Below are 12435 nucleotides of genomic sequence, written 5' to 3'. Positions count from 1 at the left end.
TACGATATGATAGAACCAAATAACGTTTTTGGTATAAGGTATTTTTTAAAAAATTAATTATAACAATGAACTTGACTCTTCATTATAAACAAAAAAAAATTAAATAGTTCCCTGTAAACTGTATAATTTTAATCTATTCTTAGAATTCATAAAACTAAGTTAGGCCTTTTAATGACACTATTTTTGCTGTTATAGGTTCAATACCAATGACGTTATGAATTCTCAAGCAAATCACATTTTTACCATTTCAACTCCTACGTCAGGGGTTGTAAATAACTATCGGGGTTAAAAAATTATGCTAAACATTACTCATATGTTGTAAACTCATGACAAGTTGTAACTGTTAGTCTTATATTTAAAAAAAATAAGTTTTAACATATACTATTCCCCCAATATGTTTTACTTGTACACAGGGTTAAATTTTGTTTCGATCCGACAAAGGGATACACCGAAAAGATTGTGTATTTTATATTTTCTAAAACTGTTTAACCATTAATAAACTGCAGAATCAGACCAAAGTATTTCTGTAAATGAGATCTTACTTGTATTTAGTTTTAGGACTTTATATACAAACTGGTAATAAAGGGGAGCACACATTGCTTCCTCCAAACACTAGGGTCTCCAGAAGGCAAATTCCTGTTAGGCTGAAAGGCGCTAGCACCGAAAGGACTCCAGAGGACAGAATGAAAGGTAATTATGCAGGGAGTACGAAGCTCATATACACCTAGTCTCCCACGATCAGCCCCAGTCAATTATTTCTCATCGGTTTAAAGGACCAGAACGCAAATACAAAATCCGTCCATAAATAAAATACATAAAATCTATAACCGCACACTAAATAAATAATGACCCACCCGATAAAAGAATGACACACCAGCAAGGGATACTTGTCCAGGTTCTGCAATTAGTAGGGAAATAATAAACTCTCACTAACCTTGCGTTCTGTTACAAACAGGTAAAAATCAGAACCTGATATCACACCAAATATCATTAAAAAGATTTTATAATATATGTGTGTGTGTGTGTGTGTAATATATATATATATATATATATATATATATATACACGTGTGTGTGTGTGTGTGTGTGTGTGTGTGTGCGCGCGCGCGCGTGTGTGTATGAGAGAGAGAGGGAGAGGGAGTGAGAGATTATTTGTTATAGACAAAAATATAGTTAATGGAGACCACTGTAAAATATGATTGCCAGGATGCTCTTCATCCTCCAAAATAGTTTCAATGAAGTCATAATGTTTCTGTTCAATATGTTTGTGACCAATCACTGGAGGGATTTTTATCATCTGCTAGCAAACCAAAACAGCTTTTTAATGCCCCCTTTGATGTTAAACTCCAAGCTGACCCCCAGCTATCATTTTTTCAACTCCGGCAAACTGTAGACAAAAACCTTCAGTGTTAGAAGAAGGTGCGGGGATTGTGCTTCTGCGAATCTATTAATTATTCTCCTAACCTTGTAGCTGTTGAAAATATCTGCTGAGGTATTTCCAGCGATGGCATACTGGCAGAGACTGAATTGATGACTGTGTTGTGTTATCAAGCTAAGAGGGTCTAAAAGACAATCTCCAGTAAAGCCCATCATGGCTATGAACAGAGGGTTGGTATGGCAATCAGGATCATCACAAGACAGGTGTGTCTTCCCCTATGAGTCAGAATACAAAATGGCCGATCCCAATCGGTGTCTCCTCAGCCCCTATTACTAATTTTTATTTTGTTTTTACTTGGTATAATATTATGTAAAGGTGCAGCCAATTGAATATAATTAAGGTATCCAGAATAAGGTAACCTGATACCAGATGCAGATGTAAAAGATAACATAAAACCGTTGTGGAAATTCCTAGATAATGAATTTTCTAAAACTTTTTTTTTAACCGATAAATTTTTATCATTTGTTAATCAAATGTGAAAAATTTCAAAGAAAGTTACAGAATTTTGTTTTACAAACTCTGTATATTAAATTAAATATAAATTAAATTCTATTAATATAAAAATCACGTAAACATTTTACCATAATTTTATCAAAGTACTATTACAGGATTCCATATCCTCAGTCATGATGAATCCATTTAATTGAACTGCATATTAAATAAAGATATTAAAAATGGTGAAATGTCTGTTACATTACTATAATGTTATAATGAAAATTGCATAATAATGTATTACATGAGTGCTGCTTCATTGTTTTTATAAGACCGTATTCTTTAAATACTGTCAGATGGTTTATCAAATTGAAATTTTGTTTGTTATTTATATAAGTAATATTTTTCTAATATAATTAATTTTATGTCATTTTTATTAATTTCTAATATTTCAAAATTTGTATTTACATCGGAAATATTATGTTTATTGTTATCAGATGGTTTGCCATATTAGAAAAAACTAATTTATTAGTTTTAAAGGATCTTTTGTTTTTCCTTTATGAATATCACAATCATTTACATTTAATTTTATTAATTCCACACAAGTTGTTGATTTTATTATTATTATTTTGGGTTTTTTAAATATCTAATTATATGGTTATTAGGTTTGTGTGCTGGTTTAAATACTTCTTTACTGTAAGTTTTAGTAATGTTTTCAATGATAATATTAATATATAAACACTTTATGTATATGATTTCACTTTTTTGTGTCTTGTTATGTATTGTTTATAAGGTAGTTATAATAATATAATATTATTAATTAAAGTAGTAACATATTCATTTTCAATCGCTATATGTTTTATGTTTATTTTGTTACTTAACATTTCTTTGTTATTATATGGTTTATTTTAGTACTTCTAATTTTTAATATCTTTATTTAATATGCAGTTGAATTAAATGAATTCAACTGACTGAGGATAGAGAATCCTAAAAAGTTACTTTCATGATAAGATTAAGGTATGTCTTACCTCAATATTCTGTACTAGATGCGTTTTATGTTATTAGAATTTAAAATAAAATTTAACAGTACAGAAAAATAATATGAATCTTAATATGAAAAGTATGAAAACCGTTTACCAACAAGAGTACCGAATTTGATAATGCTTCTTACCTTATGCTTATTATTTTTTTTCTAATAGCACTTTCATAGTTTTCCCTCATTATCGGTTAAACCTTTTCTTCCAAATCCATAATTACAGGAACTGACAGTGTAGTGAAGTAGTGAACTCCACTATTTTCAAAGAAAGCAACTCTGTATGTTACCTCTGATAAATCTGGTGCTTAACAGTTCAACAGAGCCAGAATAGAGAGCTGAAACAGATAGCCTGATAAAACAAAACAAAAATGATATAACAGATTAATACAGTATGTTTTGTTGTAAAACAATCAATTTTGTACACCATTTAAAATCAGTGGAGAAATGGTTGGCTACAGCACATGTAAACTAGCATTCACATTTAATTTTTAGAATGAAATATACAGAATCCTGTTTTTTCACAGTACAGAAGGGATAGACTAAACCGAATAAGAAAGTATTTTTGGAAAATATGTGCCGTCAGTATTATGAGATATAAAAGTTTCAGGACATCTGCTTAGCACCTGTAAATAATTTTCACAGATTACAAAAAGGATATTGAAAATTATCTCAAAAATATTACATTTAAAAATTTTATTTTTTAAAAACATTCAATAATAATATTTTTTTATAAAATATTATACATTTATGGTTGGTTAAATGGAATATTACATTTTTATGTATATTTTTAAGACAACAGACAACTTTCAAAATCTTACTGATTAAAGATATTCTTTACTTATTTTCAAATTTAAAAAAAAATGAATTTAGAAGAAATTCAGAAATAAGCGTAAAAGTACACAGAAAATTTTATTCAGTCTCTTGGATACAAGAATAGAAAGTAACAAAAGTTGAGTTATAAAAGGAACCTCACCTAAATGAAAAGATAAGTAAGAGAGATGAAAAAGATGCATGATTGAGATAATACAAAATAATCATTTATGGAACTGTTAAAAAAATGGTAAAATTAAAAAAAAAGGAACAAATAAATACTATGAGCAGCATATTTGTAAATATTCTTATATCAAGTTTTCATGACATGTGAGAAATATGGCTTAAGTCTAAACACCAAAAAAAGTAAATACATGGTCGTCAGTAAAGATCAGGTGAGCGGATTCATTTCACAAGCCAAGTGTGAAGCTGTAAAGGATGAAAATTCTGATGAAAGATATAAGTATTACCTGGAATACCAAAAATACATAACCTGATATACCTATGCGACCTTTAATTAATTTCACAACTGCCCCTTCTTACATCATCTCTCAAATAATAAATAAAATACTTAGAATCAAAATGAATTTGGATTATAAATATAACATAAAGAATGAATACAAACTTGTAAATAAATTAAAAGATTTAAAAATTGGGGATAACACCAGGATCGTTAGTTATGACATAAGTAACATGTACTCCTAGCATACCCATAAATGAAACAATCAACATAATAAAAACTAAATTAATACAAAATCATGAAGACCCTTTATTTATTGATAATATTATCGTTATTAGAAATATTTGCCAACAGAATTATTTTAAGTTTGATGATAAATTTTATACTCAAGAAAATACCTTACTAATGGGCTCTCCATTGTCAGCCATCATATCTGAGATTTGTTTTACAAAAAGTAAAATTGTTTATAGCATTACTTATGTTCATGATATTTCACTTTGAACTAGCTAAGTTGATGATATTTTTGTGGTCTAAAGACCATTATATAAAATGAACATTTAATAATTTTGAACAAGTTAAATTCTTACCATAATGAATTGAAATTTACTTTTGAAATTGATAGAGAATAAATCACGTAGATGACTGTATCGAAATAGATAATAGGAATAAAAATAATCAATTCATAACTTCAGTACATAGGAAACTCACAACCAACAAAACCACCGGTACTTACGTATTAACGCCACCGCAGCTACAGCTTTATTTAAAAACAAAGTAGTCAATCGGATTTCGGTGGAAAATGGGCCGACATAAAGTTTAACATAAATTAATAAATATTTATTTTATAAATAAAATATAACCAAACTTAACCTAATTAACACCGTAATTTTTTGAGTATTTATTTAATACATTCAGTAATTACAATTATTTATTATTTAAATAATCAAATTGCAACAATTACTGAATTTATTAAATAAATACTCAAAAAATTACGGTGTTAATTAGTCAAGGTTAGCGAGCGAAGCGAGCGTAGGTTAAGTTTGGTTATTATATTTATAAAATAAATAACCATTTATATTCTGTTTTGAATCTGTTTCGGCCAATTTTCCACCGAAATCTGATTGACTACTTTGTTTTTAAATAAAGCTGTAGCTGCGGAGGCATTAATACGTAAGTACCAAACCACCAAACATAAATATTCAAATCATCTGTGGTCACACAAAATTAATACTTATACGAACATCAATTATACAATCAATTACACAAAGTATAATGGATATAATAAATAAAATAAATAAATAGGTATTATAAAACAAATTACCAAATATAATGGTTATAATGAATGTTTAGTACATAATATATACAAAAAACAAATGTCAAAAATTAACTATTATACATATTTAATACCGATAAATAACACACAGAAAATGACAATGTATATTTAAAATATATATATACTGATAGGGAGTCCGACAAGGATGTTCCCTATCTCCGTTACTTTTTAATCTTTACATGGAACTAGTAGTTAATGATGTTAAAGAACAATTTAGATTCGGAGTAACAGTACAAGGTGAAAAGATAAAGATGCTACGATTTGCTGATGATATAGTAATTCTAGCAGAGAGTAAAAAGGATTTAGAAGAAACAATCAACGGCTTACATGAAGTTCTACGCAAGAACTATCGCATGAAAATAAACAAGAACAAAACACAAGTAATGAAATGTAGTAGAAATAACAAAGATGGACCACTGAATGTGAAAATAGGAGGAGAAAAGATTACGGAGGTAGAAGAATTTTGTTATTTGGGAAGTAGAATTACTAAAGATGGACAAAGCAGGAGCGATATAAAATGCCGAATAGCACAAGCGAAACGAGCCTTTAGTAAGAAATATAATTTGTTTACATCAAAAATTAATTTAAATGTCAGGAAAAGATTTTTGAAAGTATATGTTTGGAACGTCGCTTTATATGGAAGTGAAACTTGGACGATCGGAGTATCTGAGAAGAAAAGATTAGAAGCTTTTGAAATGCGGTGCTATAGGAGAATGTTAAAAATCAGACGGGTGGGTAAAGTGACAAATGAAGAGGTGTTGCGACAAATAGATGAAGAAAGAAGCATTTGGAAAAATATAGTTAAAAGAAGAGACAGACTTATAGGCCACATACTAAGGCATCCTGGAATAGTCGCTTTAATATTGGAAGGACAGGTAGAAGGAAAAAATTGTGTAGGCAGGCCACGTTTGGAATATGTAAAATAAATTGTTAGGGATGTAGGATGTAGAGGGTATACTGAAATGAAACGACTAGCACTAGATAGGGAATCTTGTAGAGCTGCATCAAACCAGTGAAATGACTGAAGACAAAAAAAAAACTGATAATATTGTTGAAAACATAACAAGGGTTTACGATAAAAATCTGGTTAAACCTGCATACCAGACAAATAACCATTTAATAAAACATCTAAAAAATAATACACATATTGCTTCATATGATTTACATAATTTGTGTGGTATTTATAAAATAAAATGCAATGATTATGACCATATTTATATGGGTAAACACTAGATCCTTTAAAACTAGATTTGATGAACACTTTAGATATTATAAAAGTAGAAAATTGGGTTTCTCTAACATTTCTGATCATCATTAATAATACACATTCAATGTCGGATATACATACAAATTTTAGAAATACTGGAAATTGTACAGTTAAGATAATAAATTTAAAAAAAGATAATACTGATTGTAGATTAGTTAAAAAGTGGCACACAGCTTATCAGAAAAGGTACACACTTAAAGATAAAAGAAGTGTTAAGAAGTATTATAGAAAAGATGAGAAAGGCAGAACTGGCTGATGGGAGATGTGATACAGGCTTAATGAATGTAAAGATGGAAGGAAAATCTTGGTTAAATATATAAGAAAATGTTAATATCTGGAAAACCATGAAAGATATAACTTGCCAAAGAAAATAATAAACCTTGCTAAAGAGATGTAAGAGTGCAAGACATTCACCCAGGAAAGTTGACAGAGGTTTAGAGTAAATAAAGGTGTCATATTGCAGTGAGTACTTTCATTTTAAATATTTTTGATGGTAATTGATGATTTGCTGAGATAGGCGACTGAAGATAAAAACTGTGGTGGGATTCATTCAAGAAAATTTACGATCTTGACTTTGCTCATTAGATATGTACACTACCACCTCATAATTTTGTTAATATGACACGGACAAAATAAATCAGTTTAGAAAAGGATTCCAGCTACCATATCATTAAAATCGTAAATCTTTATGTATAAATTTTGCACCAGGAGATTCTGTCATAGTTACCTGATTGAAAATGACAGGTCCCAATAAATTAGTACTCCACTGTTTTTATTAACTGCAAACACTTGTCATCCATTCTCAAGAATTCAAGTTATTTAATGTTTGTGAATGTTGTAGACATTTTTGAATTGAATGATTATGCTTCGAGATTATGCAGATTGTATATTTAATTGGTGCATTAAAGGCGATTGATCTAGATATGAATAAGGGAAAATGTAATAATTACATTTTTCTTTGAAGAAGAGAATTATTCTCTTATTCACTCAACAAAAAAAAAAATCTACTTACAGTAGTTTTACAACTAATAACATCGTTCTAACTCATGTTGATAATGCAAGAGATTTTGGATTTATTTTTAAATTTTATTTCATTATTTATTTACAGATGTCTAGGCTTTAACATAAGGATGGGGTATACTTTTATAACATTCCCCCTTCTATACAAAATGTGATTGTATATTGCTCTGGAATTTAGAATCCATGTCATGATCAAGGCACTGCCATACAATGACAGTGTGTCCAACATTGGTCTCAAATTTGCTTCAAACATGTTTACCATTGTACACTCTGACTTACCATATATTCAATGTTGGAGGCATTGCAAAGTCTCTTTTTCAAATGCAGTAGTCTTCACAATGAAAATTATACAACTGGCATCTTACCTTTTTCTTCATCTTATAATAAATATGATGAAGACAAGAGACCGTGGTAAAAACTGAATAATGAGTTAATAGAGCAATGCTAAAAGAAAAGAAGAAATTGCATTTGAGACCGCTCATATATAGAGAAATCAGAAAAAACAGGACAGTACAGACTAATGTGGTAAAATGTAAAAACAGTAACATGGGATAAGTATAGGAATGGTACACGCACTAAAAAAATTGCCAGTAAAAATGGTAGTGTTATAGGATGAGGAAAAGATATTTGAAAGGTGGAATAAGTGTACAGAGGAACAACACTACTCAAAAGTAAGCAAATGATCTTATAAAGGCTAAAATAAAATGAAAAAACCTTAAGTAGGACCAGCTAAACTACAATTGGAAGTTTTATCAACATCAAGAGAACTGATTAAGTCTTAAAGGAGGATTTCAAGAGATTACAAAATAATGTAATCAGATTTACAACAGTGAAATGTAGTCAGATTTGTTTTAAAACAATCACGATTCCATTTCCCTAGAAGCATAACGTTAAGTTTTAATCTTCTTTTCAACATAAAGGAGTAAAAAAAAAAAAATGAAGTACATGATTATATAAAACGAAATAGATTTACAAAGAATAGAGGGATTACAGATGTGATTCGGCTAATCAAAACTATTAATAATAGGTATATAGAGAGAGATAAAGGAATAAGTATACCGTGTCAAATAGAAAAACTAATGTAAATAATTAAAAGATAAAAGAACACATATATAATCCAAATATACAATATTAATTATAGAATTGCACTGAATTGGAAATTGGTTATTAAAATAAAGGATGCTCAAACTGAGTTTAACCTAGAAAGAGAAATAAGCAAGGATGCTGCCTTTATTTAATATGTAGTTGAAGATATGGGTACTTACGTATTAACGCCACTGCAGCTACAGCTTTATTTAAAAACAAAGTAGTCATCGGATTTCGGTGGAAAATGAACAGTCTCTTGTCTCTTGTCTCTTTAATAAATGGTTATTTATATTTATTTATTTTATAAATATAATTTAACCAAACTTAGCCTACGCTCACTAACCTTGACTAATTAACACTGTAATTTTTTGAGTATTTATTTAACAAAGTAGCCAATCGAAATCCCATTGACTACTTTTTCTTAAATAAAGCTGTAGCTGCGGTGGCGTTAATACCTAAGTACCAAAATATGATAAAAAATGCTCTAGAAAATGAAAGAAAAAATCTAGGAGAACGGAAAATAAACTGTAAAATGTTTACAATGATTATACAATTTCTTTTTTAAAATGAGGCAAATGACATTCATAATTATTAGAATACATTATTACAGAATAAAGTGAAAATGAATATTAAGAAAACAAAAATAATGAGTTTAGGAGAAAATAAGCCCATAAATATCTGATTAAAAAAATAACAGTTGAAGTAAAACAATACTGATATTTAATAAGATGTCAAAAAAAGATTGTAAAAGTGAAAATGAAATAACAACAAGCAAAGAAATAGTTATTATGTAGTGGGGTAGTTGATGCATATGAAAGAGGGACATTAGGGGAAAAAGGGAAACTATGAAATCAGAAAAAAAGGCTAAAATTACTTGAAATAACTGTAAGGAGGAGAGATTGGATATTAAATGAATAGATGGACTGAAAAATGAAGATGTAATAATAAGATTGTTTACAAGAATAGAAGTTTAATAAAAAAAAATAAGAAAGCCAACTAACTGGCTGGGATAAATTCTGAAAGGAGAAAACTTGGTTCAAACAGTGTTTTACATTCTTGGGTGTCTATAACCAGAATAAACAAAATAAGACTGATTTGAAAGGCCTTGAAGACCTCCTATGATTTCAACATAATTTTTTAATTGGAGATATTAACATAAATAGTAATGAAAGAATAAATAGTATTGGTAAACATTATCTAAAATTACTTCTTTCTTTCTTTTTCCTGTTTAGCCTCCGATAACTACCGTTCAAATAATACTTCAGAGGCTGAATGAGGATGACATGTATGAGTGTAAATGAAGTGTAGTCTTGTAGTCTCAGGTCGACCATTCCTGAAATGTGTGGTTAATTGAAACCCAATAACCAAAGAACACCGGTATCCATGATCTAGTATTCAAATCCGTGTAAAAATAGCTGGCTTTACTAGGACTTGAACGCTAGAACTCTCGACTTCCAAATCAGATGATTTGGGAAGACGGCGTTCACCACTAGACCAACTTGGTGAGTTAACCTCTAAAATTACTTGGTATGAATGAGTACAACTCCTAATTTAATGTTGATAATAGAGGTACTGAGGATGATGTACTGATCATGTTTTCTATAAATCAATTTTATATAAACACAATGTTTCTAGTGCTATCATTCTGACACATGTTAATGATCAAAGGGTTTTTGCCATTTAAGGACAGAACTCAAAATAATTTGTAAAACATGTTAAAGAGGTCCTGGATTAAGATAAATTAAGATCATATTTATATGAACATGACTGGAGGGAAATTCTTGATGATACTGATTTACATTTTAAAAACTTTTTTGATATTATATTACAGTATATTAATCAAATCAAAATCTGTTATTTATTTTACACCATGGATAAAGTTGCGCTGAGTATTACCATTTCTCAAAGAGACGGTTGTATATAAGATATGGCATAAAACATACAGCCACAAAATTAAGACTGAATACATTAAGTTTAAGAAAAAAATAGCACATGGTTTATGGCACTAGACAACATTTTAAAAACAAGAGGGAATTACCAGCAAAAAATCAGTGAATAATTTTAAAAAAACCAGTATACTTCTACGTAAAATATATGCAAATGTTGTACTGCAAAATATATTATATATATTGCAAAAATATATATTGTATATGCAAATGTTAAAAGTAAATTGCTAATATTTCTAATGAATATGGTTCTTGGACCTACTCTAGAATTTTTACTAATGTCCTACTTCGCATAATTTTTTAGGTAAAGCTACATCTTTTGCAGATGATACTGCTCTAATATATTCACAAGAATCTTGATAGTGATAAGACTGCAAACTACAATGCAAAGTGAACTGGATAATTTAGCTTGTAAATTGGATAATGTAAAGTAAGTAAATTAGTTCAAATGCTTTAAAAATCAAATATCTAATTTTTACTTTATCATCTGCTTCCTTATTAGTTCCATTAATATACCATAATCAACTTAAGAAAAAAATAGTTGCGTGGATTATGACGGCTAAAAAAGAATATTTTAAAAATGAGGGAATTTACCTGCCTACAGATAGTGGAGAAATTATAAACCAGTATACTGGTATGTCTAAATTACAAATAAACTATCAAAAATATGTATAAATAGTAATGTTTTTGATGAACATGAGATGGTTAATATTTTTTTTATGAATACTTTGTTGGGAGTATCTAATGAAGTTATCAGTAGCACTGGTACTTTGAATGACAGAATTATCATGATCACTTTAATTCTCCCATTCCACTTAAATCCTTTGGCTATATACACATATAGTCTGTAAAATGGTAAATTTCCAGGTACCGATAAGATCTCTACTGCTTGTGTTAAGGAAATTTGTGTTCAAGTAATCCCTACCTTATCTGCCTGCTATATAAATAATAGTCTTGCTATGGGTAAATTTCCTTCCACCCTGAAATCAGTAGAAACTGTTTCAGTTCATAAATCAGGATCTTTACATGTGGTTGGCAACTATTGGCCCATTTTACTACTTTCAGTTTTTTTTAAATTGCTAGAAAAAGCAATTAAAAAAGTTAGTTTTTTATCTAAAAATAAATTTTTTACTCACGTCAACTTGAGTTTCAGGAGGGCGAGTACTGAATTTCCAGTACATGTTTCTGTATTATTTCTTGATACTTATAAAGCATCTGGTACAGTTAGTCATCTAATTCACATTTATTTAAAATATATAGCACTGAAATTAGAGGTCTAACTTTAAAATGGTTATCTGGAAGGCAGAAGTTAGTGCATAATTGAGGGTGATTGTGTAAGCAATAACCTTCAGGTGAATTGCATAATTCCCAGGTTCCAATTATTAAGAGAAGGCGAACGCCGAGATGTATGTACTGTGAAAGGTGGGCTGAGGTGCGTCGCAGGTGTAGAACGGAAGGCCTGACGCCTGAAACGACAGTGGCCCATATGCTCCAGGGGGAGAGAGAATGGGAAGAAGTGTTTATTCCAGGAAGGTGCCAATTAGCGACAAATGGCTTGGAAGAAAAATAACATTAATCTGAAATTCAGTTATTAATAACTTTATGTTA

The 12435-nt window shown here is 29.5% G+C and overlaps 1 long non-coding RNA gene across 3 annotated transcripts in view; it reads right to left on the bottom strand.

Moving 5' to 3' along the window:
• LOC142321379 (uncharacterized) overlaps positions 1 to 12435 on the bottom strand; it is a 40385-nt gene that overhangs the window by 5046 nt on the left and 22904 nt on the right. The window contains exons 1-2 of one of the 3 annotated variants that reach the window (XR_012755612.1): positions 4909 to 5022; positions 3041 to 3240 (exon numbers count right to left, since the gene is read on the bottom strand). This is a non-coding gene — a long non-coding RNA (uncharacterized LOC142321379). Of the gene's footprint in view, positions 1 to 3040; positions 3252 to 4908; positions 5023 to 12435 lie in introns of those variants that run through there. The other 2 variants (XR_012755611.1, XR_012755610.1) reach the window with 2 other exon arrangements.

This window comes from Lycorma delicatula, chromosome 3, assembly GCF_047948215.1.
Source record: "Lycorma delicatula isolate Av1 chromosome 3, ASM4794821v1, whole genome shotgun sequence".
Classification (NCBI taxonomy): domain Eukaryota; kingdom Metazoa; phylum Arthropoda; class Insecta; order Hemiptera; family Fulgoridae; genus Lycorma; species Lycorma delicatula.
Note: the sequence above shows the minus strand (reverse complement) of the source record. Positions and strands in the feature narration are given on the sequence as shown.